Source organism: Stomoxys calcitrans, chromosome 2, assembly GCF_963082655.1.
Source record: "Stomoxys calcitrans chromosome 2, idStoCalc2.1, whole genome shotgun sequence".
Taxonomy (NCBI): domain Eukaryota; kingdom Metazoa; phylum Arthropoda; class Insecta; order Diptera; family Muscidae; genus Stomoxys; species Stomoxys calcitrans.
Window position 1 is genome coordinate 193,246,434 of NC_081553.1, and position 25,246 is coordinate 193,271,679.

At 40.9% G+C, this 25,246-nt stretch overlaps 1 long non-coding RNA gene across 1 annotated transcript in view; it reads left to right on the forward strand.

Moving 5' to 3' along the window:
• Positions 1 to 673: 673 nt before the first annotated feature.
• LOC131995268 (uncharacterized) overlaps positions 674 to 25,246 on the forward strand; it is a 29,842-nt gene continuing 5,269 nt past the window's right edge. Inside the window, exon 1 of the long non-coding RNA XR_009397336.1 lies at positions 674 to 814. This is a non-coding gene — a long non-coding RNA (uncharacterized LOC131995268). The remainder of the gene's footprint in view (positions 815 to 25,246) is intronic.

Consider the following 25,246-nt stretch of genomic DNA (forward strand, 5'->3'; position numbering starts at 1 on the left):
TTAAATCTTTAGCAACCAAAAAAATGTCGATGCTAATGAGTCTGCTCTATCTGACCCTATTCATCAAAACATATACACACACACACTCATACAACTACATACATATGTACATTCACATGAAATAATGTTGTCTAGTCCATTTAAAAATGATTTCATGACTTTCGAAACATCTGAAAGTTCAAAAACCCTGTAGGGGAAATTCAAGCTTATCGCCAGAGAAAGACGAACGAAGCCTCAATGAAGCAATAGAAATAGAAGAATAAGGAAGACAACAACAGCGTCGCAGCAGCAGCAGTTGCCTTTACACACAGGGCTTTGGGGATAATATTCAAGAATATCAACATCATTGATAGCTGCGTTAACGACGCGCCGGCAGCGAGGCAGCAGCAGCCTTGTATATCGCTGCAACAGCGATTGTGTGACACTTGTTGCCCCCCTTTTTCGACTACCAAAACACAACAAAACAAACTCACACACACACACCCGTTGGGGCACACACAGCCGTTATAGAAGAGAAGAGACACGCTACTTGGCTCTACCTCTCTTTGTATCTCTCACCCTTTGAGTAAACGATTATGGGTAGAGAGTCTAAATTTCTTGGGAGTTTATAAGCTTTTGCTTTTGCTTGACAAAAAATCTCTTCTCTTTGCTTAGTGTGAAGTGAAGTCTCATCAAAAATGGTTATCGTGTCTCAGCCAACTAGGCAATATTCCGTCTCGCGTCTATGAGAAATTTTTAATTTACGACAACCGACTGAACGGATGAATGGTGGACAACGTCAGCATAGGCAAACGGATAATACTTAGATGGGGATGTACGTTGTACCTATGTGTATGAATGGTCGGTTGTTTGCTGCCTTGTAGTGGGGAGGAGCACATTCACATGTATACACCAAAGTACCAGAGGGGTAAATAGGGGAGACGGGTACGAAGTGCATATAACAATGAATGCTATGATGTTGTAACTGTTGTTATTAGATGTTGTTGTAGTTGTTATTGCATTTATCCGTTTGCCTGTTGCCTCTGGCAATGTGCATGACATGGATAGTATTGCACAGTGGTGTAGAAATGAATGGAAGTGAACAGAACTTGAGCTAAGACGAAACAGAAAAGTGAATAGCTCAAATGAATCCACACTAGGCTACATTGGACATAAAAATAGTTTATTGATAAGAATTATTGCAAGACCCTATAAAGAAAGGAAGGTCTTGCGATAATTCAGATCTATAAGTTGTCTTACCTTCACAGGTATCGCGGACGGGAGTCCAATCAGAAATTTCTTCCATGAACATCCTATTAACGAACAGCAGGAAACTTCTCTCACTGCAATTAGTGCTGGCCAAATAACTAAAGCAAAGGTTAGTTAAGAGCGGCAGTCCTTTACAGACTCACTGAGACAATTTTAAGTCCATGGTTATACCACTGTTGGGGCAGACCAAGGCCTCCGTTAAAAATTGAACCCCCGCACTGGCAATCCGAGCGTGATGCCTAAACGATAGGTTCTGGATTTAAAACTCTACTCAGGAATCGAAAAATTAAAACATTTGTTGGGAAAAAAGAGGCATTTGGCTGAATAAAGTCGGTGGCTATATTCAGAAAGTAGCTCAAAAGCCGAAAATTCAGCAAAATTAATTCTTAGGTTGAGAAAACCAACTACAGGGTCGAGAAAGACAACACCGGGTTCTAAAAAGTCGGTTCCTAGCTTGAAAAAAGGTACTACTTGAGACGTGAACCGGTCCAGAAGTCTATATAGCTCCTTAATTCTTAAAAGTGTCTAGAGAACGGACACATGGGAGGCCTAACTCGATAACTATGTCGAAAACAGCTGCTTATGAGACTCTTAATTCGAATGAGATTACAGGAGTATAGATCGACAAAGCTGGCTCCTGGTGTAGAAATTCGATTCTTGTGTAGAGAAAGGAAACTCGGGCCGTAAAAACCAACTCTAGGACAAACAAGGAAAAGCGTGCTAAGTTCGGCTGGACTGAATCATGGGAACCCATCACCATGGATTCTGCTTAAAATGTATGCGAAATAAACTTAGTTGAAGGGCATAATTCTAGGAACCGAACATGGGAGCTATATCAGGTTATAAATTGATTCGGAACACGACAGGCAAAATTTCAGCCAAATAGGATAAAAATTGCGTCTTGTAAGGACTCAAGAAGTCAAATCGGGAGTTCGGTCGATCGGATCGACACATGATTTTTTTGACTCGTGATTTTTAGAGACCCTTGACTACTTTTTGAGTCCTATGATCTTTTGTGACTCCTAATTTATTTACAACTAATGGTTTTTTGAAACTCGCGATGACCTGTGATTTCATTGTGACTCTAGACTTTTCTTTGACTTGTAATTTTTTCGTGACTCATGATATTTTCGTGACCCGTAATTTGTTTGTTTTTCGTGATTTTTACGTGGCCCGTGATTTTTTCTTGAATAGTGATATTTTTGTCACTTATGTTTTTTTAGTGAATCGAGAATCTTGTATCCAGCCACTTTTTCATAACTTGAGATTTTTTCCTGATTCGTAATGTTTTCGTACCTAGTAATTTTTTTCAGACTCAGTATTTTTTCATGACTCTAGATTTGTTCTTAATATTTTTGTGACTCTTGATTTTTTGTGACTCGTAAATTTTTCTTAACTCATGATTTTCTAACTCGAATTTTTCTATGGAGTATGAAATCGTTTCGAGGCCCTTTAATTTTTTTTTCGAATCGTAATTTTTTCATGACCTGTGATTTTTTTTTTGTGAATTTTGATTTTTTCTTGACTTTCATGTTTTCTTAAATCATGTTTATGCGTGACCCTTGTGTAAATCGTGATTCATAATTTTTCCGTGATCTGGATCGTTAAATTTTTGTGACCTATCATGCTTTAGTGGCTTATTTTTTTCCTGACCTGTTTATTTTTCTTGCCCCTTAATTTTTCGTATTCAAGATTTTTTTTTAGCCCTAATTTTTTCGTGATCGGGATTTTTCATGACCCGGCATTATTTTATGACTCGCTGTTTTTCAGTGACTTGTAATTTTGTTGGTGACTCATGCTTTTTTTGTGATCCGTGATTTTTTTCTTGAATCGTAATTTTTTTCGTGACCCTTGTGATTTTTGCGTGACTCGTGATGTTTTCTTGAGACGTGATTTTGTTGCGGCTCGAGCTTTTCGTGACTCGTTACATTTTCGTGATTCACGTGTTAATCGTGATCTGTTTTTGTTTCTTGACCCATAATTTTTTCGTGATCATGGTTTTTTTTGTGAGCTATAATTTTTTCGTGATTGAGATTTTCTCTTGGCCCATCATTGTTTTGTGGCTCGTGGTATTTCATGGAGTTGTAATTTTTTTCGTGACTCATGCTTTTTTCGTAATCCGTGATTTTTTTATTTATTTTTCTACTCGTAATTTTTTTTTTGTGACCCTTATGTTTTTCTTGGTTCTTGAGTTTTTTGTGATCCGTAATTTTTCTTACATATCATCAGCTTTTCGTGAGTCTACATTTTTTCCCGTGAATCTTCCATTCACCTCTGTTAAATATGTGATGACGATAATTCAATACGGAAAGGCTCATTTCTAAACCTTTCATCGTATATTTCTAAATTTCATTAAATTTTTTACACTCTGCAAACCACTGTCTCTTTTGCTCTCTCTCTCTCTCTCTCTCTTTGTCTCGTCTAGTGTTGAGTGTTGCCACTTTCCGCTTTATAGGGGTTTCTTCTCGTATTTGGAAACGTGGTCGTTAATTTGTTGCTGTTGCTTTTGCTGTCTAGGAATTAATTTCAATCAAGGAAAACCCCATTTCAGGCATGCAAACACACACACATATAGCCACCAACACCAACATGGCACTTCAATGTTTAAAAAGCTTCAGAAAATGCCGCAAACTACGAGGCTTTGTGCTATGCTGCTACATCAACAGAGCAGGTTGTGCCGAGTGATCTTAAAAAGGGTATCCAAACTTTGTGTTGTTTGAGAGTAAATGATACTCTCGTGACGAGAGTCTTGTCTATGATTTGGGGAGAGATATACAGAGATTGAAGTAGAAAACTCTGCCATTGTTCTCTCTATTTAAGCTAGCGTGGGGAATTGCCTGCCAGAATCCATGGGGGCTGAAGGTGTTTTTTTTTGTTTGTTTTCTTCCCAGCGAAGTGAAACTTTAAGGCCTTGCTAACATGATAGGGCAAAGATGGCGGTGGAGCTTGTGGTAATATTTTCATCTTCGTTTTCTAGAAACCTTTAGACCAGCTTGTCGCTCACTCACTCGCCAGAGTTGGCTGGCTGGCTGGGTAGTGAGCTGGTGTTAGATAACTTCTGCTTGCCTGTTGTCTGCCTTGGTATTTGAAACGTCTCATAGCCTGATATTTTATTTAGCCTTGTTTTTGACGACTACTTTTGCTGTTCAGCTTCAGCTAAGCGGATGTTGTTGTAAAACCTAATAACAAAGCCACCAACATCATCTATTGCGAGCCACTCAGCCAGTCAGCCAACGTAGTTTGAACCATTATTCCATAGTCCATGGTTCTTGGTTTTGTTATGTTGCTGCTCCACTGCGACTCGTTTCGTAGCATAGACAGACCCTAGGCTGTTTTTTGTCCGTGTGTTTTTCAAATAAAAAAGGAGAGTTGGTTTTTCAGGGCTCCCTATGCCGCCTTCTCACTCTCTCTTCCTCTCTGTTTTAAGATCTTCCTCCCCATTTTTGTTGGTGGATTCTACAAAAATTAAATGTTGTGTTTTGTTTCAAAGCGTTGTCGTAGTTTGTTGGGGGGGGGGGGGGGGGGAGGGAAATCAACCAGCCAAACGAAATTGAGGTCAAACTTAATTTGTTGTCTTTTGGATGAAAAATAGACGAAACAAACAACCACCAACAACAATAACAACAACCAACCACCAACAGCAACAACAACAACCAACAAAGATCCCATAAAAAGGCATGCTCGTACTAAAAACTTGGATATTTTTGTTTTGCTTCGAAAATTCTTTGGAAACAAGTCTTGTCATTGAGGAGGCGGATGAGGAGGAAAAGCAGAGGGGTTAAAAGGCTGGAAGCTTATTTCGAAATTGCGTCTTAGAAAAGGAAATCAAACAAAGATGGAAGCACGCAGGAAAAAAACTAAAGTCAACCAAATGGTTTCAATGATAAGTAAAATGTGTGGATACAGATGCTGGGAATTGAAGGAAGAGCTAAAAGAAATTCCCTTGCATTTAACTTCCTGAGGAAGGAAACGTTGGATTTTTAGGTTAATAATAAAGTTGACGATATGGTTATTCTGGCTTAGGGTACATTTCTGAAGGTTCCACAAAGGAGCTTTCAGGCAGAATGTACGAAAATCTGTTATCACTCTTGCCAGAAGGTCTAGGGGACCAGTGTTGCCATCTAAAAGAAATTTAGTTCAGAAATATTTACAGATCTGGTGCGTTGGCGCCATAGGTTGCTGGCGCAAACACACAAACCATCATAGATGGCACGCACAGCACGTTGTTTAATATTCTAATTATTTCTCAGACTACGTTCAACCATTTAAGCTACAACGGCCATTCTCTCCTTCACCTTATCCAAGTGGGCCAAGAAACTCCTTCTCTCTGAAACAATCATCGAACCGCTTATACCGTCATGCACATGGATCCAGGCATCCATAGTTCTCTTTTCCTTTCGGAAGCCAAACTAGAATGGGAATTTACCCTTGTCATAGCCCTCCACAAATCTTGTCACCATTATCCTCTCCAGTGCCTTGGCAAGCGCGGTGAGGGCGTTGATGCTATAATACGATCTTGGATTGCTCCACAATTGATCAGGCGATATCAGAGGGACCGCAACTCGCATTTCCACATAGAAGGGAAATAACCTTCCTTGACACACCAGTTAAAAATCGACTCAACATGATCCGGTGTAGCCTTCCAAAAGTGTTTTCACATCTTTCTAGTCAAACCATCCATGGCAAGTGACCTTCCGCTCCTAAGCTGAAAAAACCTTTAGTATAACCGTATCCATATACCTATAAAAAGGCTCCAAGTCGGCGCTTAACCTACAATAGATGCTAGCCAAGAAAATCTTAACACACCAACGATCTGCAAAAAAGCAGACCCCCAATACAGCTTACCGAAGCTCTGCAGATGTCGCTGTCATATATGATTATACCAGAGTCAACCACGCTTTCAGTAAACCAATGTAGCAAGTTTAGGAGGATGTTCCAAGGAAAGACAACTGGCAAAAGCGCTTTCAGTTGATTTTTCCAATACCACTGCCGAAGATGACGCAGAACAGAGTGTCCACATATGATCTTGAGAGGTTGATTTCATTTTCTGGTGAGTTCATCAGAACACTACTTCAGCGCTTGTTAAGGCAAAAACTAAATTAGCGCGTTGAGGAGCAATGCAATTTTGTCCATGAAAATTTCACTAAGGAACAGGGGCAAACTTTTCACTTATCAAAGACTGCAGTCTTAAAGAAATATTTTGCTCCCAAGAAACTTTTTGGTTCTTAAGGACATCGTCTACTCCCAAGGAACTTGTTTGTTATTGGGCAACTCTTCCAAGTAACACTTCTGTTCAAAACGAACTCTTCTGTTTCATAGAAACTTTTCTGTTCCAAAGAAACTTGTTTGCTCATAAGGAACCCTATTACTACTAGAGAACTTGTTTGTTCATAGGGAACTCTTCTGTACCTAAAGAACTCCTCTGTTCCTAAGGAACTTTTGTGTTCCACAGAAAGTTGTTTGTTCATAAGGAACTCTTCTGGTACTAGAGAACTTGTTTGTTCCTAAGGAACTCTACAGTTACTAACAAACTCTTCTGTTCCTAAGGAACTCTTCTGTTCCTAAGGAACTCTTCTGTTCCTAAGGAACTCTTCTGTTCCTAAGGAACTCTTCTGTTCCTAAGGAACTCTTCTGTTCCTAAGGAACTCTTCTGTTCCTAAGGAACTCTTCTGTTCCTAAGGAACTCTTCTGTTCCTAAGCAACTCTTCTGTTCCTAAGGAACTCTTCTGTTCCTAAGGAACTCTTCTGTTCCTAAGGAACTCTTCTGTTTCTAAGAAACTCTACTGTTCCTAAGGAACTCTTCTGGTCCTAAGGAACTCTACTGTTCCTAAGGAACTCTTCTGGTCCTAAGGAACTCTTCTGTTCCTAAGGAATTCTTCTGTTCCGAAGGAACTCTTCTGGTACTAAGGAACTTTTCTGGTCCTAAGGAACTCTTCTGTTCCTAAGGAACTCTTCTGTTCCAAAGGAACTCTTCTGTTCCTAAGGAACTCCTCTGTTCCTAAGGAACTTTTCTGTTCCTCAGGAACTTTTCTATTCCCAAGGAACTTTTCTGTTCCTAAGGAACTCTTCTGTTCCTAAAGAACTCTTCTGTTTTTAAGGAACTCTTCTGTTCCTGAGGAACTCTTCTGTTCCTGAGGAACTCTTCTGTTCCTAAGGAACTATTCTATTCCTAAAGAACTCTTCTGTTCCTAAGGAACTCTTCTGTTCCTAAGGAACTATTCTGTTCCTAAGGAACTATTCTGTTCCTAAGGAACTCTTCTGTTCCCATGGAACTCTTCTGTTCCCATGGAACTCTTCTGTTCCCATGGAACTCTTCTGTTCATTAAGAACTCTTCTGTTCCTAGGTAACTCTTCTGTTACTAACGAACTCTTATAAAACTCTTCTTTTCACAAAGAACTTTTCTGCTCCTAAGGAACTCTTCCCTTCCTAAGAGACTTCCTAAGGAACTCTTCTTTTCCTAGGGAACATAAGGATCTCTTCTGTTACTAAAGAACTCTTCTGTTCCTAAGCAAATTTTCAGTTGCTAAGAAACTCTTCTATTGCCAAGAAACTCTTTTGTTTCGAGGAACACTTCTATTACAAAGGAACTCTTCTGTTCATAAGGAACTCTTCAGTTCCTTGTGAACTCTTCAGTTCCTAAGAAACGATACTTTTCTTTAGGAACTCCTAAGAAACTCTTCTGTCGTTAAAAAAATGTACTGTTCCTAAAAAGCTCTTCTGATCATAAGGAACTCTTTCGGTCCTAAAGACTCTTTCTGAAACCAAGTTTTGGCACAGGAATTTTTTTTGGGACCCATAGAGTTTTAGATGACCGCAGAGAGGCTCCAAATTCTGAAACCATAAAAGGTTTATGATTCCATAAAAGATTTCTGAAACCAAGGAAGATTCCAGATACCATGGAAGTTGGATGATCCTAGGAAGATTGCCGAAGCCAAGAAGTCTCAGAAACCAAAGAATTGCTTTTGAAAATAATGGATTCAGTGACCGAGGAAAGTCTTCGAAATCGATAATGTTTTCTCCACTGAGAAATGTTTTTGAAAGCGACAAAGGTCTTTGAATCCCAGAAAGGTTTTCGATACCGACGAAGGAATCTAAAACCAAAGCGGTTTCTAAATCCGAAAAAGGTTGCAGAAACCTGCCAAGATTTCTGAAAACTTTTGCAGAAACCTGCCAAGATTTCTGAAAGCTTTTGAAACTAAGGAAGATTTATTCTGAACCTGACGAAGGTCTCTGATACTATGGAAGGTTTTAGACTCCATGGAAGTTTTGGGACCCTTGGAAAATTGCCGAAGCCTACAAAGGTCTCAGAAACCCAGGAATTGTGAAACCGATAAATGTGTCGGTGAACGAGGGAAGTGCCCAAAACCGAGAATAGTTTCAGCACCGTTGAATGTTTCTGAGACCGATAAAGGATTTTGAAGCTCAGTAAGGTTTTGGATACCGAGGAAAGTTTCTAATACCATAGGGGATTCCAAATCCGGGTAAGTTTTTCGAAACTTGACAAGATTTTTAAAACCAAGGAAGTTTTATTCTGAAACTGAGGAAAGTTCATGAAACCATGAAAGGTTTTTGACTCCATGGAAGATTTTTTGAAACCACGGAAGGTTTCTGAAACCATGGATGTTTTGTAACCCAAGAAAGGTTGCCGAATCTTACGAAGGTCTCAGAAAACCAGGAATTGTTTTTAAACCCGATAAAGGTTTCGGTGACTGAGGAAAGTCTACGGAACTTTGAATTGTTTCTGCACCGAGGAAAGTTTTTGAAACCGAGAATAGTTTCTGAAACCGAGAATGATTTCCTGAGGATGGTACCTGAAAACGGAAGAGTTGTGAAAGCGATACAATGTTCCAGAGAACTTTTTTATTTATGGTAAGGGGATAAGGCCAAAACCATCGTGGTAGGTTTTAAAAACCGAGGAACCATTGTCAACCGAAGACGATTTTTCAAGCGAATAAAGAGAGGTTCCCACAATCTGCGGAGGATTTAAGGAATAGTTGTTGGATCTTGTAACAGTGCAGGGATCCGGAGAATCAAAAATTCTTTCTATCACTGAAAGGTCAAAAATCTTGGAACAGCAGGAGGTTTCAGTGGCCAGAGAAAGGAAAGTTGCCTAAACCAGGAAGGTTCCCAGAAACAGGAAGTTCTCATAACCAGGAAGGATCACATAACCAGGACCTGGAAGTTTTCCAGAACACGGAAGGTTCCCAGAACTAGGAAGATTCACATAACCAGGAAGGTTACCAGAACTAGGAAGGTTCCCAGAACTTGAAAAATTCTCAGAACCAGGAAAATTCTCAGAACAGGAATATTCTCAGAACAGGGAACTTCACCAGAACCAGAAAGGTTCCCAGAACTTGGAAGTTTCCCAGAACCAGGAGGGTTCCCAGAACTAGAAAGCTTACCAAAACCAGGAAGGCTCAAGAGAAAGGGAATTTATCCTAGCATAGAGTAAAACTTGCGGAAGGTCCCATTTTCTGGAACAGCCGGAGGTTTCAGTGGCCAGAGAAAGGAAAGTTGCCAGAACCAGGAAGGTTGACTGAACCAAAAAAAGTTCCCTGAACCAGAGAAGATCCCAGAACCAGGAATGTTCCTAGAAGCAGGAAGGTTCCCAGAACTAGGAAGGTTCCCTGAACCGGGAAGGTTTCCAGAACGAGGAAGGTTTCCAGAATCAGGAAGGTTCCCAGAACCAGGAAGGTTCCCAGAACCAAGAAGGTTCCCAGAACCAGGAAGGTTCCCAGAACCAGGAAGGTTCCCAGAACCAGGATGGTTACCAGAACCAGGAAGGTTCCCAGAACCAGGAAGGTTCCCAGAACCAGGAAACATCCTAAAACCAGGAAAGTTCGCAGAACCTGGAAGGTTGCCAGCCCTAGGAAGGTTCCCAGAACTAGGAAGATTCTTAGAACCTGGAAGATTCTCAAACCCGGAAGGTTACCAGAATGAGGAAGATTCCCAGAACCAAGAAGAATCTCAGAATCCGGAACTTCACCGCCACCACAAAGCTTCCCAGAACCAGGAAGGTTTCAAGAACCAGGAACCAAGAAGAATCTCAGAATCCGGAACTTCACCACCACCAGAAAGCTTTCCAGAACCAGGAAGGTTTCAAGAACCAGGAAGGTTCCCAGAAACAAGTGGATTCGCAAGAGAAGGAAGATTCGCAGGGGAAGGAAGGTTTCCAGAACCAAGAAGCTGCCAAGGACCAGGAAAATTCCCAAAACCAGAAACTTCACCAGAACCAAAAAGGTTCCCATAACTTGGAAGTTTCCCAGAACCAGGTAGTTTCCCAGAACCAAAAAGCTTTCCAAAACCAGGAATGTTCTCCGAACTAAGAAGTTTCCCAGAGTCATGATGGTTCTCAGAACCAGGTTGGTTCCCAGAACCAGGTAGTTTCCCAGAAGCAGGTTGGTTCTCAGAACCAGGATAGTGCTAAGAACCAGGAACATTCTCAAACCAGGAAGGTTTGCAGAACCAGGAATGTTTTCAGTTCCATGACGGTTCTCAGAACCAGGAAAGCTCGGAATCTTCTATTTCGTTTCCCTAGCTCTCTTGGAATGAGAAGTTCTTTCCTGATCTCGAAAACTTCCCTGGCTCTGTGGTCACTGAAATCTCCAGCTATTTCATTCTTTGTGCTCCGTTTTATAAAAATGGCTTAATCCGCAATTTAATTAGGAAGTGGACACCTTTTTCCTACGTTACTGGAAGCCATTTGTTATTCTCTAAACTTTCTCGTGTTTAGAAAACCGTAATTCGTTCTCGAAAACCTACTTTGATGCTCCAAAATCTTCTTTGTTTGAGAAACGTTGGTTCTATGGTCACTGACACCACCAGACTGCAATTCTTCAGTTCTGAAAAGCCTTCGTAAATTCCTCCGTTTCAAAAAGGCTTTCTCTGCACTGCGGGAACTTTTTTGCTGAGGTGGCCTTTGAAATTCCTAAACCTCCCTTGGGGCGAATTTCTTTCAGGCGGAGGCTGATTCTTCTTTCAGGACTATTATCTTCTTCAACCAGCCATTGGGATCAGCGAATCTTCCCTGAACCTTAGTTCTTGGAACCGTCTTTTCTCGAGTCACTCAAACTATCTACATTAAGTCTAATCTTGTGCTCTTAAACGATTTGTTGACACTGAAATCCAGTTTCGGCTCTGTAAAATCTTCTACCTTTATGGAAACCTTGATTCCATTCTCGAAGTTCTTTTTGGTTCAGGCAAGCTTCCTTGTCTCTAGAAATCGTTAGACCTCTGATCACTGATATTTTAAGGAACTTTTCTTGGTACCAGGCCATAGAAATCCAAGAAAGATCGGTTATACAGGATTTGATGAGAAGTTATTTTGGTGTAGCCTAAATTTTCACATTTTTTACAGTTATTTTCTCAATCGGTTATCAATACCCACTGACAGCTGAGCTCATACATTATCGATATCAATGAAATTCTGCTGCATCAAAACTATGGGGTCACTGGGTAGTCATAACCGGACCTTGAAAGAGTTGGCCACAGTCAATGATCAATTTCCTGAAATAAAGAGCATCCATCACTCCCATCCACAGATTTGGATTCAAAATTCATCATCCTCTTACATACCAAACTAAAAATAGACTTTGACTAAAAAGTGCCGCTTACCACAGAGTCTTTGCCTTAAGCTTCCCCCAAAAAAAATATTTCTAAGTTCCTTTTCAATTCTAAGACGATCAACAGATGATGATGAAGTGTGTGGCGGTACTTGGTGTTGGTGTTGATGCTGTTTTTATGGTTTAGTCACCTAAGAAACCTGTTTCAATCTCTACTCTCAAAGAAGCACAGAGGCAGGCGCAGGCGCAGACATATGAATGATCCAAACGAACGAACGAACGGACGGGCGGACGGACGAACGGACCGACGAACAAACGGACATATAAAATGCGTTGTTAGACAAATGAAACCTAACGCAGTTTCAAGCAGACACTCACACACACACACACACACACATTGTGTGTGTGTGGGGGGCTAGAGCTGAGAGGGTGAGAGGGAATTTTAAATGGAGCTGCAAGGTACAATGATCACCGCACCACAAGCCAGACTCTGCCTGAAGAAGGAGGGCTGGGGAGTCAAAAGTAAAAACACAGAAACGTTAAATAACATTGTCATTAGAATCCCACACATTTTCAAATCACCTTCAAACCTCAGATGAGAAACAGCAGCAACAGCAACAACAACGGCAGCAATACCACCGGCAGCAGCAGCAGCAACAGCAACAATAACTATGGCTGCGACTAAGTATTAAAATGATACTTTATGAGCTGTATGTATATTGCCGCTTGGGAAATCAGCAAGCGAAACGAGAAACATGTCATATTTTAGAAAAAAAATGGAAATGGAAATGAAAATAATGGCAGTGCCGATGGATTAACATGGATAGTTCCCTTAGCGAAATCCAGTTATTCAAAAAGGCCTATTTGGGTAATAAAAACAAGAAACCTTAGCTTTTCAGAACTCTAAACGATACAAGTGTAAAACTTGTTCCCAATCCATGGTCAATCCAATCCCTTCCGAATGGCGAAGCGCACGCAGTAGAACCAATGCAAAATTTTTGGAATATGGGTGGTGCAGTACTTTATCGGCTATGCGCAACCATCTTCGTTAGTTTACCTTGATGTTCTTATCATTCACGGAATGGGCAAACCTTCCATTGATGTCGAAACATACTTCAAACTTCTCTGGTCATTGACTTTCTTCAATAATTCGATTCTAGGATAATTTGTTATTGGACCCTTACTCGGTTTTCGCCGATTCTCTTACCGATATTGCAATCAATGAGCACTTTAGGCTAAGGAAACCGTTTCTAGGGTCACGGAAATCTTTCTCATTTACTTAATTCTAAGTCCGGTGGAAAAAATGTATGATTCTGCAGTCTATTCGCAATTTTTTTGGGCTCTGAGATACTGTCTCAATCAGGGCTGCGGAGTATAGCCACCCACTCCGACCCCAGGAGGGATTCGTAGTATAAAGCTGGATTCGGAGAGCGGTTTGGAATCCGTGCAAATTTTCTCAACTCCGAACCAAACTTCGACTCCGGCTCAATAGATTGATTCCGACTTCGACTCCGAACTGAAATACTCAACTCCGGTCGAATCCGCAGCCCTAGTCTCAACTTTTCGAAATCTTTTACCTTAGCGGGAACCTCTTCAATCCTTTAACCTTTCATAATTTAAGAACCTTACGAATATTTTTCGCTCCTCTATCATTTCCAAAACCTTTCTTGCTTCATTGAACCATCGTTTCTCTGGCCACTGAAACCTTCTGCGTTAACTGTATGCCTGGATTAATCCTCACCTTCCGTAACTATTTTTGGCTCTGAGATTCTTCTCTACAATCCTTCCTCGTAGCTGGAAATCTTTTTCGATCTTCAGTCACTCTTTGAATCAGCAAAAATTACTTGGACCCCGAAAACTATTCTGATTCTGGGAACCTTCCCTGTTCTGGGAACCTTATTTCTGGGAAAGAGCAAGATTCAGAAAAACTTTCCCAACATGCTTTGACTCGGAGCTTTTGATCTCCGAGGAACCCCTATGCACTAGGAACCATTTGCAATTCTCTAACCTTTGTTTAAATCAGGTAATTATCATTGGTTCAAGAAGAACTTCTTGGCTTTAGAATATTTTGTATCACTGATCCATTACTTGCACCTTCCATAACTCCTTTTGGCTTGAGATTCTTCTCTACAATCCTTCTTCGTTACTGGAAATCCTCGAAAACATTCCTTGTTCTGAAACCCTCCTGGATCTGGGATTCTTCCTGGTTTGAGATCCTTTGTTGGTTCTGGGAACCTTCCTGGTTCTGGGAAACTTCCTGGTTCTGGGAACCTTCCTGGTTCTGGGAACCTTCCTGGTTCTGGGAACCTTCCTGGTTCGGGGAACCTTCCTGGTTCTGGGAACCTTCCTGGTTCTGGGAACCTTCCTGGTTCTGGGAACCTTCCTGGTTCTGGGAACCTTCCTGGTTCTGGGAACCTTCCTGGTTCTGGGAACCTTTCTGGTTCTGGGAACTTTCCTGGTTCTGGGAACCTTCCTGGTTCTGGGAACCTTCCTGGTTCTGGGAACTTTCCTGGTTATGGGAACTTTCCTGGTTCTGGGAACCTTCCTGGTTCTGGAAACCTTCCTGGTTCTGGGAACCTTCGTGGTTCTGGGAAACTTCCTGATTCTGGGAACGTTCCTAATCCTAGGAACCTAATTCTGGTAACCTTCCTTCCTGGTTCTAGGAACCTGCCCTGATTCTGGAAACCTTTGTGGTTCTGCGAAGCTTTGCTGGTTCTGGGAACCTTCCTTGCGCTAGGAACCTACCTAATTCTGGTAACCTTCCTTCCCGGTTCTAGAAACCTGCCCTGATTCTGGGAACCTTCGTCGTTCTGGGAACGTTCGTGGTTCCGAGAAACTTCCTGATTCTGGGAACTTCATGATTCTGGGATCCTTTCTAATCCTAGGAACCTAATTCTGGTAACCTTCCTTCCTGGTTCTAGGAATTGCCTGATTCTGGAAACCTTTGTGATTCTGCGAAGCTTTCCTGGTTCTGGGAACCTTCCTTGCGCTAGGAACTTACCTAATTCGGGTAACCTTCCTTCCCGGTTCTAGAAACCTGCCCTGATTCTGGGAACCTTCGTCGTTCTGGGAACCTTTGTGGTTCTGGGAAACTTCCTGGTTCTGGGAAACTTCCTGGTTCTGGGAACCTTCCTGGTTCCGGGAACATTCCTGGTTCTGGGAACCTTCCGGGTTCTGGGAACCTTCCTGGTTCTGGGAACCTTCCTGGTTCTGGGAACCTTCCTGGTTCTGGGAGCCTTCGTGATTCTGGGAAACTTCCTGATTCTGGCAACCTTCCTGGTTCTGGCAACCTTCCTGGTTCTGGGAACTTTCCTGTTTCTGGGAACTTTCCTGGTTCTGGGAACTTTCCTGGTTCTGGGAACTGTCCTGGTTCTCATAACCTTCTGGGTCCTGAGAATCTTCCTGTTTCAAGCGAACCTCCCTGATTCTAGTAAACTTACTGGTTCTAGCACACTCCTGGTTCTGGGAACCTGCTTCGTTTTGGGAACCTTCGTGGTTCTGGGAACCTTCCTAGTTCTAGGAACCACGCTGGTTCTGGGAATCTTCCTCTCTCTGGCCACAGAAACCTCCTACTGTTCCAGAAATTGCGACCTTCTGCAAGTTTAATTCTATGCTAGGATTAATTCCCTTTCTCTTGAAAAATGTCCGGTGCTGAAAAATCAGCAAATTCGTTTGCTTCAGGAATGTTTTCTCGGCTATTGGGAAAAATCCTGTTTTGCTGGCAACCATACTTTAAGGAACATACCTTGCTGGTCAAAAACCTTGTTTGGTTCTGAAAACTTTCCACGATTTCAAAAAACTTAGTCGGTTTGAAAATCCTTCCTCAGAGGAAAGGTTCGGTGACACCTTTCGCGGTATCAAAAACATTCCTCGATTGCAAAAACCTTCATCGCTTTCAGAAACCTTCCTTGGTTTCATGGCTGCTCTTCGATTTTAGAGAGCCTTTCGATATCAGAAATCTTTCTTTCTCTTAAATATCTTCCGTGGTTTCAAAGACATACCCCAGTTTTCGAATGCTTCCTCAGTTTCTTAAACACAGTTTCAAAACTGTATCTCTCGGTCTCAGCAACCTTCTGCGGTTTCAAATACACTCTTCTTTGCTGGAATCTTCATTAACCTTGCTAGATTTCAACAACCTTCTACAAGTTTGGAAACCCTCTTCACTTCCAGAGACCTTTCTTGGTGTTAGATTCCGTTCATGATTAACAAATTCCTTATTGGATATCTGAAACATTTCTCTGTTTGCAAAACTCTACTCAATTTCGGAACTCTTCTTCAATTTCAGAATCTCGGGAAAGGTTTGTGAAACCAATTTACAATTCTTCTTCAATTTCAGAAAGGGGAGAAACCATCCTCGGTTCCAGAAACGTTTCTTGCTTTTAAACACCTTCCTTGGTTTCAGAAACCATCCGCAGTTTTTGAATATTCCTCGGTTTAAGAAACCTTGTTGGGTTTCAGTTTTAGAAAGAGGAGAAACATTCTTAGTTTTCAGAATCATTCCTCGCTTTGGCACCTTCCTTGGTTTCAGAAACCTTCGCAGTTTTTGAATATTCCTCGACTTAAGAAACTTTGTTGGGTCTCAAAAGCCTTCTTTGGTTTTAGAAATCTTCGTGGGGTTATACAGCTTTTCTCGGGCTAACAAACCTTGGCAGTTTTTGAATATTCCTAGACTTCAGAAACTTTGTTGGGTTTTAAAAACTTTCTTTGGTTTCAGAAACCTTTTTGGGATTATACAACTTTTCTCGGGCTAACAAACCTTCCTTGTTTGCAGAAAACTTCCTTGGTTGCAGAAAACTTCTGGTTGCAGAAGACTTCAGAAACCTTCCTTGCTTGTACTAACTCTCTTCGGTTTCAGTATTCCTTCTCGGTTTCGGAAATCTTTCCGGGTTGCAGAAATCTTCCTTAGTTCTGGAACCCAGTGCTGGAAACTTTTCATGGAGTCCATTAAGCCCTTTCAAACTTTGTAATCTGGGAATCTTCCATGTTTCATCTCCCTCTGTAGAAGCCTAGAAGCCTTCCTTTTCTGGGTATCTTCCTCAGTTGACCACCACTTCATTTGGCTCTGAACACCTGTATCTCTCTTCCGGAAATATCTTGCGTTCTAGAATACATTCTGCATTTTCTTACCTCTCATAGGTATCTGAAATCTTTCTCGACTCTCTCTCAAGGCTTTCTGGGGGTGCTATTGAAATTTCTCCACAAAATGTTTCTTTATCCTCGTTTTGTTCGAGAAACCTTTTTGGAATTTCGGAAAGTTATTTTGATTCTAGGAACCTTCCTTAGTTCTCTGACCTCTTCAAGGTTGTTAGAACCTTATGGGGCACTCGGAAATCTTTCACTAGTTTTGAGGTCCTACTTTGATTCCCAGAATATACTTTGGCCCTGAGGTTCTTTCGTTTTGTTCTAGAAACCTTTTTAGAATTTTGAAAGTTATTTTGATTCTAGGAACCTTCCTTAGTTCTATGACCTCTTCAAGGTTGTTAGAACCTTATAGGGCATTCGGAAATCTTTCAATAGTTTTGAGGCCCTACTATGATTCCCAAAATATACTTTGACCCTGAAGTTTTATCCCAATTCTGTAATATTTTCTTTAACCTTCCTCAGCTCTCCGAAACTTTCTGTTCTCTGTTCTGTAAAACTATTTCAATTCCTCAAAGCCCTCCCTATTTACAAACTCTCTGCAATCTTCTTATGCTCCAGCATCCTAACACGGATTTCCCAAAAATTTTTTCTGCAACTCTAATGTTTTTTAGACTTGTTATGATCCCTCTACGATAGAGGTATACTTCCTTGGTTCTGGAAAACATTATCTATCTAAAAACTAGAATTGACCCTAGACATTTTGGGAATATTTTCCTTGTTAGGGTCCAAAAACTTCTGTAACGTGACAAATTACATTTGTTACTCTTCATCCCGAGCTACTTACACTTATCGGCTACTCCTGACTCGTACATGCTTCATGCATACTCTTTGCCCACCTACGATTTGTTCTGTCGAAACATACGATTTGTTATTTCTCGGCTATTTCATTCCGTCACACGAACCTGCCTCGTATATGCTTGTGACTACTCCCCGAATACCTACTGCGGATTCGATCAGACACACACACACACACACACACACACACACACACATACATGGCTTGTCTTTACTAGTTTACCCATAACAACTCCGCTTATGAGTTGTGCAAACAGTCAATGGGGAGACCACTGAGTGTTGGTGTGACATTGGGTGTTTATTTCATTGTTTGTTTTTTTCCAATACTGGGAATAATTCTCAAACAATCTGTTTTCGTAGGTGCTCTTAAGGTTGGGTCTTTGCTGCTATCGGTGTGAACTCTCTGGTGCTGGAGAAAGACTGGCAAAAGTAGATAAGTGGCAGTGTCCGCAATCGAAACAATTTGTCCTAACATAGTTCCAGGTGTTTGCCCAGCATACGCACTTAGCTTGCATCCGCACTCTGCTCGCATCCGCGCCTAGCTCGCATTCCCGCTTGCATCCGCGGTTCGTTCGCATCCTTAGATAGCATAGCAGGCCGTAGATAGCTGCTGTTTCAGATGCTAGACATCTTTTCATTCCATAGACCTTTTAGTAGTGAAACCCAAAATCCTAAATAAAAAGTTGTATCCTTGTATAATCTGAGCGCTGGCCTGGCTGTCCTCCAGATCGTCGTGTTCGGTTCTGGGTTCGGAGCTGGCGGTTGCGGTGACGGCGTTTTCGGGTTCGGTGGTAGGGAAAGGCGGGTACGCTCTACACCTAGTACCCGCCTTTCCCTACCATCGAACCCGAAAACGCCGTCACCGCAACCGCCAGCTCCGAACACGACGATCTGGAGGACAGCCAGGCCAGCGCTCAGATTATACAAGGACACAACTTTTTATTTCGGGTTTCACCGAACACGACGATCTGGAGGACAGCCAGGCCAGCGCTCTCTCTGTAACTTTTCATGTTTTAAAGGCTTTTGTTTGCCGTATATGAAACCTGTAAGAAAATATTCCGTTCTAAGTTTAGAGTCTTTGTTTTGCCATGGCATCACCACCCTTAGCAAAACGGTAGCACCTTCAACATTGTCGGCACACAGTGTAACGATTATAGTTTTCAAGCCCCCACGCATTCAGCAGCAGCAGAAATTTGTTGCCCAACATTCAAGCATAAAACGCCGCTAGCGTTTCAAACAACCAGCTATATAAGCATTGAGCCAAGCAAACTTAAAAGGCAGTGCCAGTGTATCGCGCTCGTACTCCGCCGACGAACTACACCAGCAACTACACCAACAACTACCTTCATTGTCAAATACTTTGAGCCAACATAAACGCAAAAAAAAAATCCAATTTGTTGTGATGGAATCTCATTGGTGGCGGGTGGGGGCCGATCGACAACATCAACAATAACAAAAAACACGCGCCAGCACTCGATTCATTCATTCAAAAATTCATACAAATCCGTCATTCATTGACTAAAACACTGAGTCCAAACACCTCTCCCTCTCTCTCACTCTGGTGAATGCATGAAATTGTTAGAGTCTCTAAATGGTAGCTTAGCTGAGCTACCTACCAAAATAAACAGATGGTGGCCGTTAAAAGTTAAATGACGCGTAATATTGAAGTGTGGGCGACAGAATTGGATTTTGAAAGTCCATCACATACGGATATCAAACAAGATGAGTAAGTGGTCAATGCCAAATAGGGAAATTAAACTAGGAAAGCATTAATGGGTAAATTCGAGAATTCTAATGACGGTGATGATCACTAAGGTTTTTTAATGCCATAGTTTGGGGACATGGGTTTCATCAAAACCATAAGCATTCCCGAATATGCCCGTAAATGCCTTGCTTGGTTAATTTCATGTGGGAGAAGATTTGGGACTTTTAAAGACACAAAGTTGCAAGCACTTAAACCCTTACAACAATTCATGCCTCAAAATTCAGAATTGGTTCAAAATAGCATGTCCCCAAATTACAGCGCTGTTCCCAAACTTAGGATGGGAACTTAACTAAGTTTGGGGACAGCGCTGTAATTTGAGGACATGCTATTTTGAACCAATTCTGAATTTTGAGGCATGAATTGTTGTTAGGGTTTAAGTGCTTGCAACTTTGTGTCTTTAAAAGTCCCAAATCTTCTCCCACATGAAATTAACCAAGGAAGGCATTTACGGGCATATTCGGGAATGCTTATAGTTTTGATGAGACCCATGTCCCCAAACTATGGCATTAACTTACCTAAGTTTGGGGACAGCGCTGCAATTTGGGGACATGCTATTTTGAACCAATTCTGAATTTTGAGGCATGAATTGTTGTAAGGGTTTAAGTGCTTGCAACTTTGTGTCTTTTAAAAGTCCCAAATCTTCTCCCACATGAAATTAACCAAGGAAGGCATTTACGGGCATATATGGGAATGCTTATGGTTTTGATGATACCCACTAAGATCTTTACTGCTATGCATAGGGGAAATACATCTACTTCCAAAACATACATACTTTGAGGACATACATCCAGGAAGATCTATGAGCAATTTAGGGAATTATAAATGATTTGCTGATGATCTCTATAGTTTGGGAATGAGCAAGGGTTGGGAACTAACTCAAGTTTGAGGATAGAGCGTTGCAGTTTGGGGACATGCTACTTTGGGCAAAATCTAAATCTTGAGGCATGGCATCTTTATGGGGCCTAAATGCTGTTCCTTTTGTCTTTAAAATTGCCAAATCTTCTCGCACATGAAAATTAAATTAGTTTATCTAAGAAGATATTAATGGGAAAATTTGGGAATTCAAAGGCTTTTGGTGATGCCCTGTAAGGTTTTTTTTGTTATAAGGTTTATCACATCCTGGTGATGGGAACTAACCTAAGTTTGGGGACATAGCGTTTTAGTTTGGGGACATGATACTTTAAAGCAAATTCCAAATCTTCAGAAATTGATCTTTTTCAAAGTTTAAATGGTTGTTCCTTTCTGTCTCCAAGAATCTCAAATCTGCTCGCGCATGAAAAATAGGGAAATTAATCTATGAAGTTGTTTACGGGCATATTCGGGAATGCCGATGGTTTTGGTGATACTCACAAAGGTTTCTACCACAATACTTTGGGGGCATACGTCTATTTTGGGGACATGCATCTACTTTAAGGCCATACATACTTTAGGGACATACATGCAGGAAGATTTATGGGCAATTTAGGGAATTGTAAAGGGTTTGTTGATGATCTTTATATTGTTTTTTTCTGTTAAAGTTTGGGGATAAGCTGGGGTTGGGAACTAACTAAAGTTTGAGGACACAGCGTTGTAGTTTGGGGACATGCTATTTTGCTCAAAATCTAAATGTTGAGACATTTTTTTTCAGGGTTTAAAAGGTTTTTCCTTGTGTCTTTCCAACTTTTCTCGCACATGAAAAACAGGAAAGTATACGTATGAAGGGTATTAGGAAATTTTGAAGACTTTTGGTGTTACCACTAGGGTTTTCACTGCTATACTTTGGGCACATACTGGGGAAGGGAACTAATTTAAGTTTAGGGACAGAGCGCCGTAGTTTGGGGACATGGTACTTTGAGCAAAATCCAAGATCGCGAAATGGATTCTGTTTAGAGTTAATGTGGTTGTTCCTTTTTGAAAAAAAGGTTTGTTCCACATGAAAAATAGGGAAATTAAACTAGGAAGACATTTACGGATAAATAAGGAATGCTGATGGTTTAAATGATACTCACTAAGGCTTTTAATGCTATACCTATTTTGGGGACATGCTACTTTGTGCAAAGTATTCGCCTTAAGGCTTGGTTCCTTTTTAGGGTTTGAAAGGTTGTTTCTTGTGTCTTTAAAAGTACCAAATCTTCTCGCACATGAAAAATATGGTAGTTTATCTATGAAGGCATTTGTGGGCAAATTTGGGAATTGTAAAGGCTTTTGGTGACGCACACTAAGGTTATTATTATTATAGCTTGGGAACACGCTGGTGATAGGAACTAAGATGGGGACAGAGCGCTGTAGTTTAGGGACATGGTATTTTGAGCAAATTCCCATGATTGAGAAATTGATTATTTTCAAAGCTTAATTAAAATAAATATTAAATAAAAATAGGTAAATTATCCTACGAAGGCATTTACGAGCAAATGCGGGTATGCTGATGGTTTAAGTGATACTCAATAGGGTTCACTGCTATATTTTAAGGAGGCTTCTGTTGATGATGTCAAAGGTTTTTACTGTAACAGTTTTGGAACAAGCTGGGAATGGTAACTAACCGTAGTTTGGGGACAGAGCGTTGTAATTTGGGGACATGCTACATTGAGCAAAGTTTGAATATTGAGGCATGGATTATTTTCACGGTTTAAAGGGTTGTTTCTTGCGTTTTTAAAAGTCCCAAATCTTCTCGTTTTTCAACGAAGGCATTTGTGGACAAATTAGAGGATTGTTAAGGCTTTTGATGTTACCAAATAGGGGTTTTACTTCCATACTTTGGGGACATGCTGGTGTTGAGTACTAAAAGGGACTTAACTATGTTTGGGGACAGTTTTCTGTAGTTTGTGGACAGTTCGCTGTAGTTTGGGGACATGCAGAAATGCAAATTTGCCCATGAACACATCAATGAGTGCTGTCCGATTTAATCTTTTACTTCAATGATAAGGGGCCCCTTCTCATAACCGAGACCGAACGGGGTGACGCAGTGCCACACCTCTTTGGAGAGAAGTTTTTACATGACTGCCATACCATTTTATCAAATGGTGTGGTAGCCATTTAAAAAAATGGTATGGCACCCATTTCAAACGTCCCCAGCATTAAGAGGAGATAACCACTGTTGATGTTTTGGCCCGAAATTGGAACCCGGACATTCTGCGTCTTAGTGGGACATGCTAGTCTTTGGGCTACGATGGCCTCTTACTGTTTGGGGACATTCTACTTTGAGCAAATTCTGAATCTTGAGTAATGGATTCTTTTCTTTTCAGATTAAATGGTTGTTCCTTTCATTCTTTAAAAGTCCCAAATCTTCTCCCACCCCCATGCTTTCAACTTTTCCAAGAACCATTCATGGAATTCCTCTAAACTGTAAGAATTTCCCCCACTTTTGTACTTTAAACCTAAGGTACATGCAAAGATCTTCAACGTAGACCGATCGTTATTAAGTTCACGTAGGCTTTGACATATTCAGCTTCTACACTCCCTTACACTAGCTCATAAAGTTTCACACGTGAAGAATAAAACCCTTTTTCTACCATCATAAAAAAGCCATAAACATTTCTTTCGAAATTACTTTAACCACTACAACTACAACTCAAATGTTGAGTATCGCGCATGCAAGACGGACAACGACACAGAAGCAGTAATCGTACAACGTAAAAAAATAAGGAGGACAAGGCAAAGCAAAGAAGGAGGTGGAATGAGGAAAAATTATCATTAGACACGACATCCATTTATAAAGACTTCGTCAACAAATAGACGGACGAGTTAGAAAACGAACAAAGTAACAAACAACATTACTTACATCATGATGGTATTGGGGTAGGGGAAGTTTTCAAAGGCTTGCTAGTGACCCACGGGGTGGTGTAATTACTTTGACGAATCATAAACGTTCGTCATTTGGAGCGAAGAGCATGAATTCGAGGGGGATCATAAAACACTAGTTGTCTTGCATTTCTTACTCTCCCTCTCTCTCGTATGCTCTTTTACTCTCTCCCCATCACCACCTCATAAAATTACAATGAAAATAGCTCATAAACTAAAATGAAATCTAATAAAATGTTTAACGATCTTTATTTTTGTTGTTGTTGCGGTTTCTATTCAAATTTATGATACTCTTGACCACTATTGCCAGAGTTGATCATTAAAAACGATTTCAAAAGGGATTTCCCAAGCGATAGCAAGTGCAATAGGCCTGGAGTTGCGTTATTGTTTTATGATATTCAACCAGGGGCCATAAACTGACCATGACAAGTGCACAAGCCAACTGTACTGGAGGAAAATGTAAAATTTCCCCATTCGTTTCTTCGTAAAATTACATGAAATTTGAGAGAGAGTGAACCATTTGGTCTTTTTAATACTAAGGTGATCAAAACAGAATATACGATTCTAAGGAAGAACAAAGTAAATTTTTGAAAGCGCCCAATTCCGAGATATTCTATTGCAGAAAAACCTCAATAAGACATGACAAGAGTAGATACTGTTGTAGGAAATGTAGGAACTTGGGCTATAAGCTAAGGAAAACCAGTCAAATCAGAGTGACTAGATTAGTATACCCGCATCTTATGGGGGTGGATATAAAAAGAGATAAAATGTCACTGTACACTATTACAGCAGTTATAATCAGGTTCTGCGAAATATGTTATATGGAGGCGCACATGGGAATCCCAATCTGAGTAATCTTGCAAATATATCTACATTATATCTCCCAAGACACGTTGACGGAATAGCGTCAAGAGGAAATTCGATAAGATTCTACACATTCCACGCGCTACGACTGATTGGCACACACGGAGAAGCAGCTTAGTTGTGCGGGGATCAGAGTTCCCAAACGAAAGGGCAGTTTCAGAGCCCTTTCCTAAAGGCAAGGTTAGTTTTAGTAAATTTTTCTAAGGAAAGGGTAGTTTTAGTACCCTTTCCCAAAGGAAAGGGTAGTTTTAGTACCCTTTCCCAAAGGAAAGGGAAGTTATAGTACATTTTCCCAAAGGAAAGAGTAGTCTTGGTGCCCTTTCCCAAACGAAAGGGTAATTTTAGTATGAAGTTTAGTTTGAGTACCCTTTAGTTTTAGTATCCTTTTCACAAGGAAGGGGTATTTTCAGTACCCTTTCCTAAACGAAGGGCCAGTTTTAGAGTCTTTTCCCAAAGGGACGGGTAGTTTTAGTACCCTTTCCCAATAGAAAGGTTAGGTTTAGCACCCTTTCCCAAAGGAAGGGTTAGGTTTAGTACCCTTTCGCAAAGAAAAGGGTAGTTTTAGTAACCTTTCCCAAAGGAAAGGTTAGTTTTAGTACCCTTTCCCAAAGAAAAGGGTAGTTTTAGTAACCTTTCCCAAAGGAAAGGTTAGTTTTAGTACCCTTTCCCAATGGAAAGGTTAGTTTAAGTACCCTTTCCCAAAAGGAAAGGGTAGTTTTGGTGCCCTTTCCCAAATAGAAAGATTAGTTTTGGTGCCCTTTCCCAATCGAAATGGCAGTGTTACTACCCTTTCCCTGGGTATTAAACTAACCTTTCCAAAAGGAGAGGGATGTTTTAGTACCCTTTCCCAAAGGAAATGGTAGTTTTAGTACCCTTTCCCAAAGAAAAGGGTAGTTTTAGTAACCTTTCCCAAAGGAAAGGTTAATTTTAGTACCCTTTCCCAATAGAAAGGTTAGTTTTAGTACCATTTCCCAATAGAAAGATTAGGTTTAGCACCCTTTCCCAAAGGAAATGGTAGGATTAGTACCCTTCCCAAAGGAAAGGGTAGTTTTAGTAACCTTTCCCAAAGGAAAGGTTAGTTTTAGTACCCTT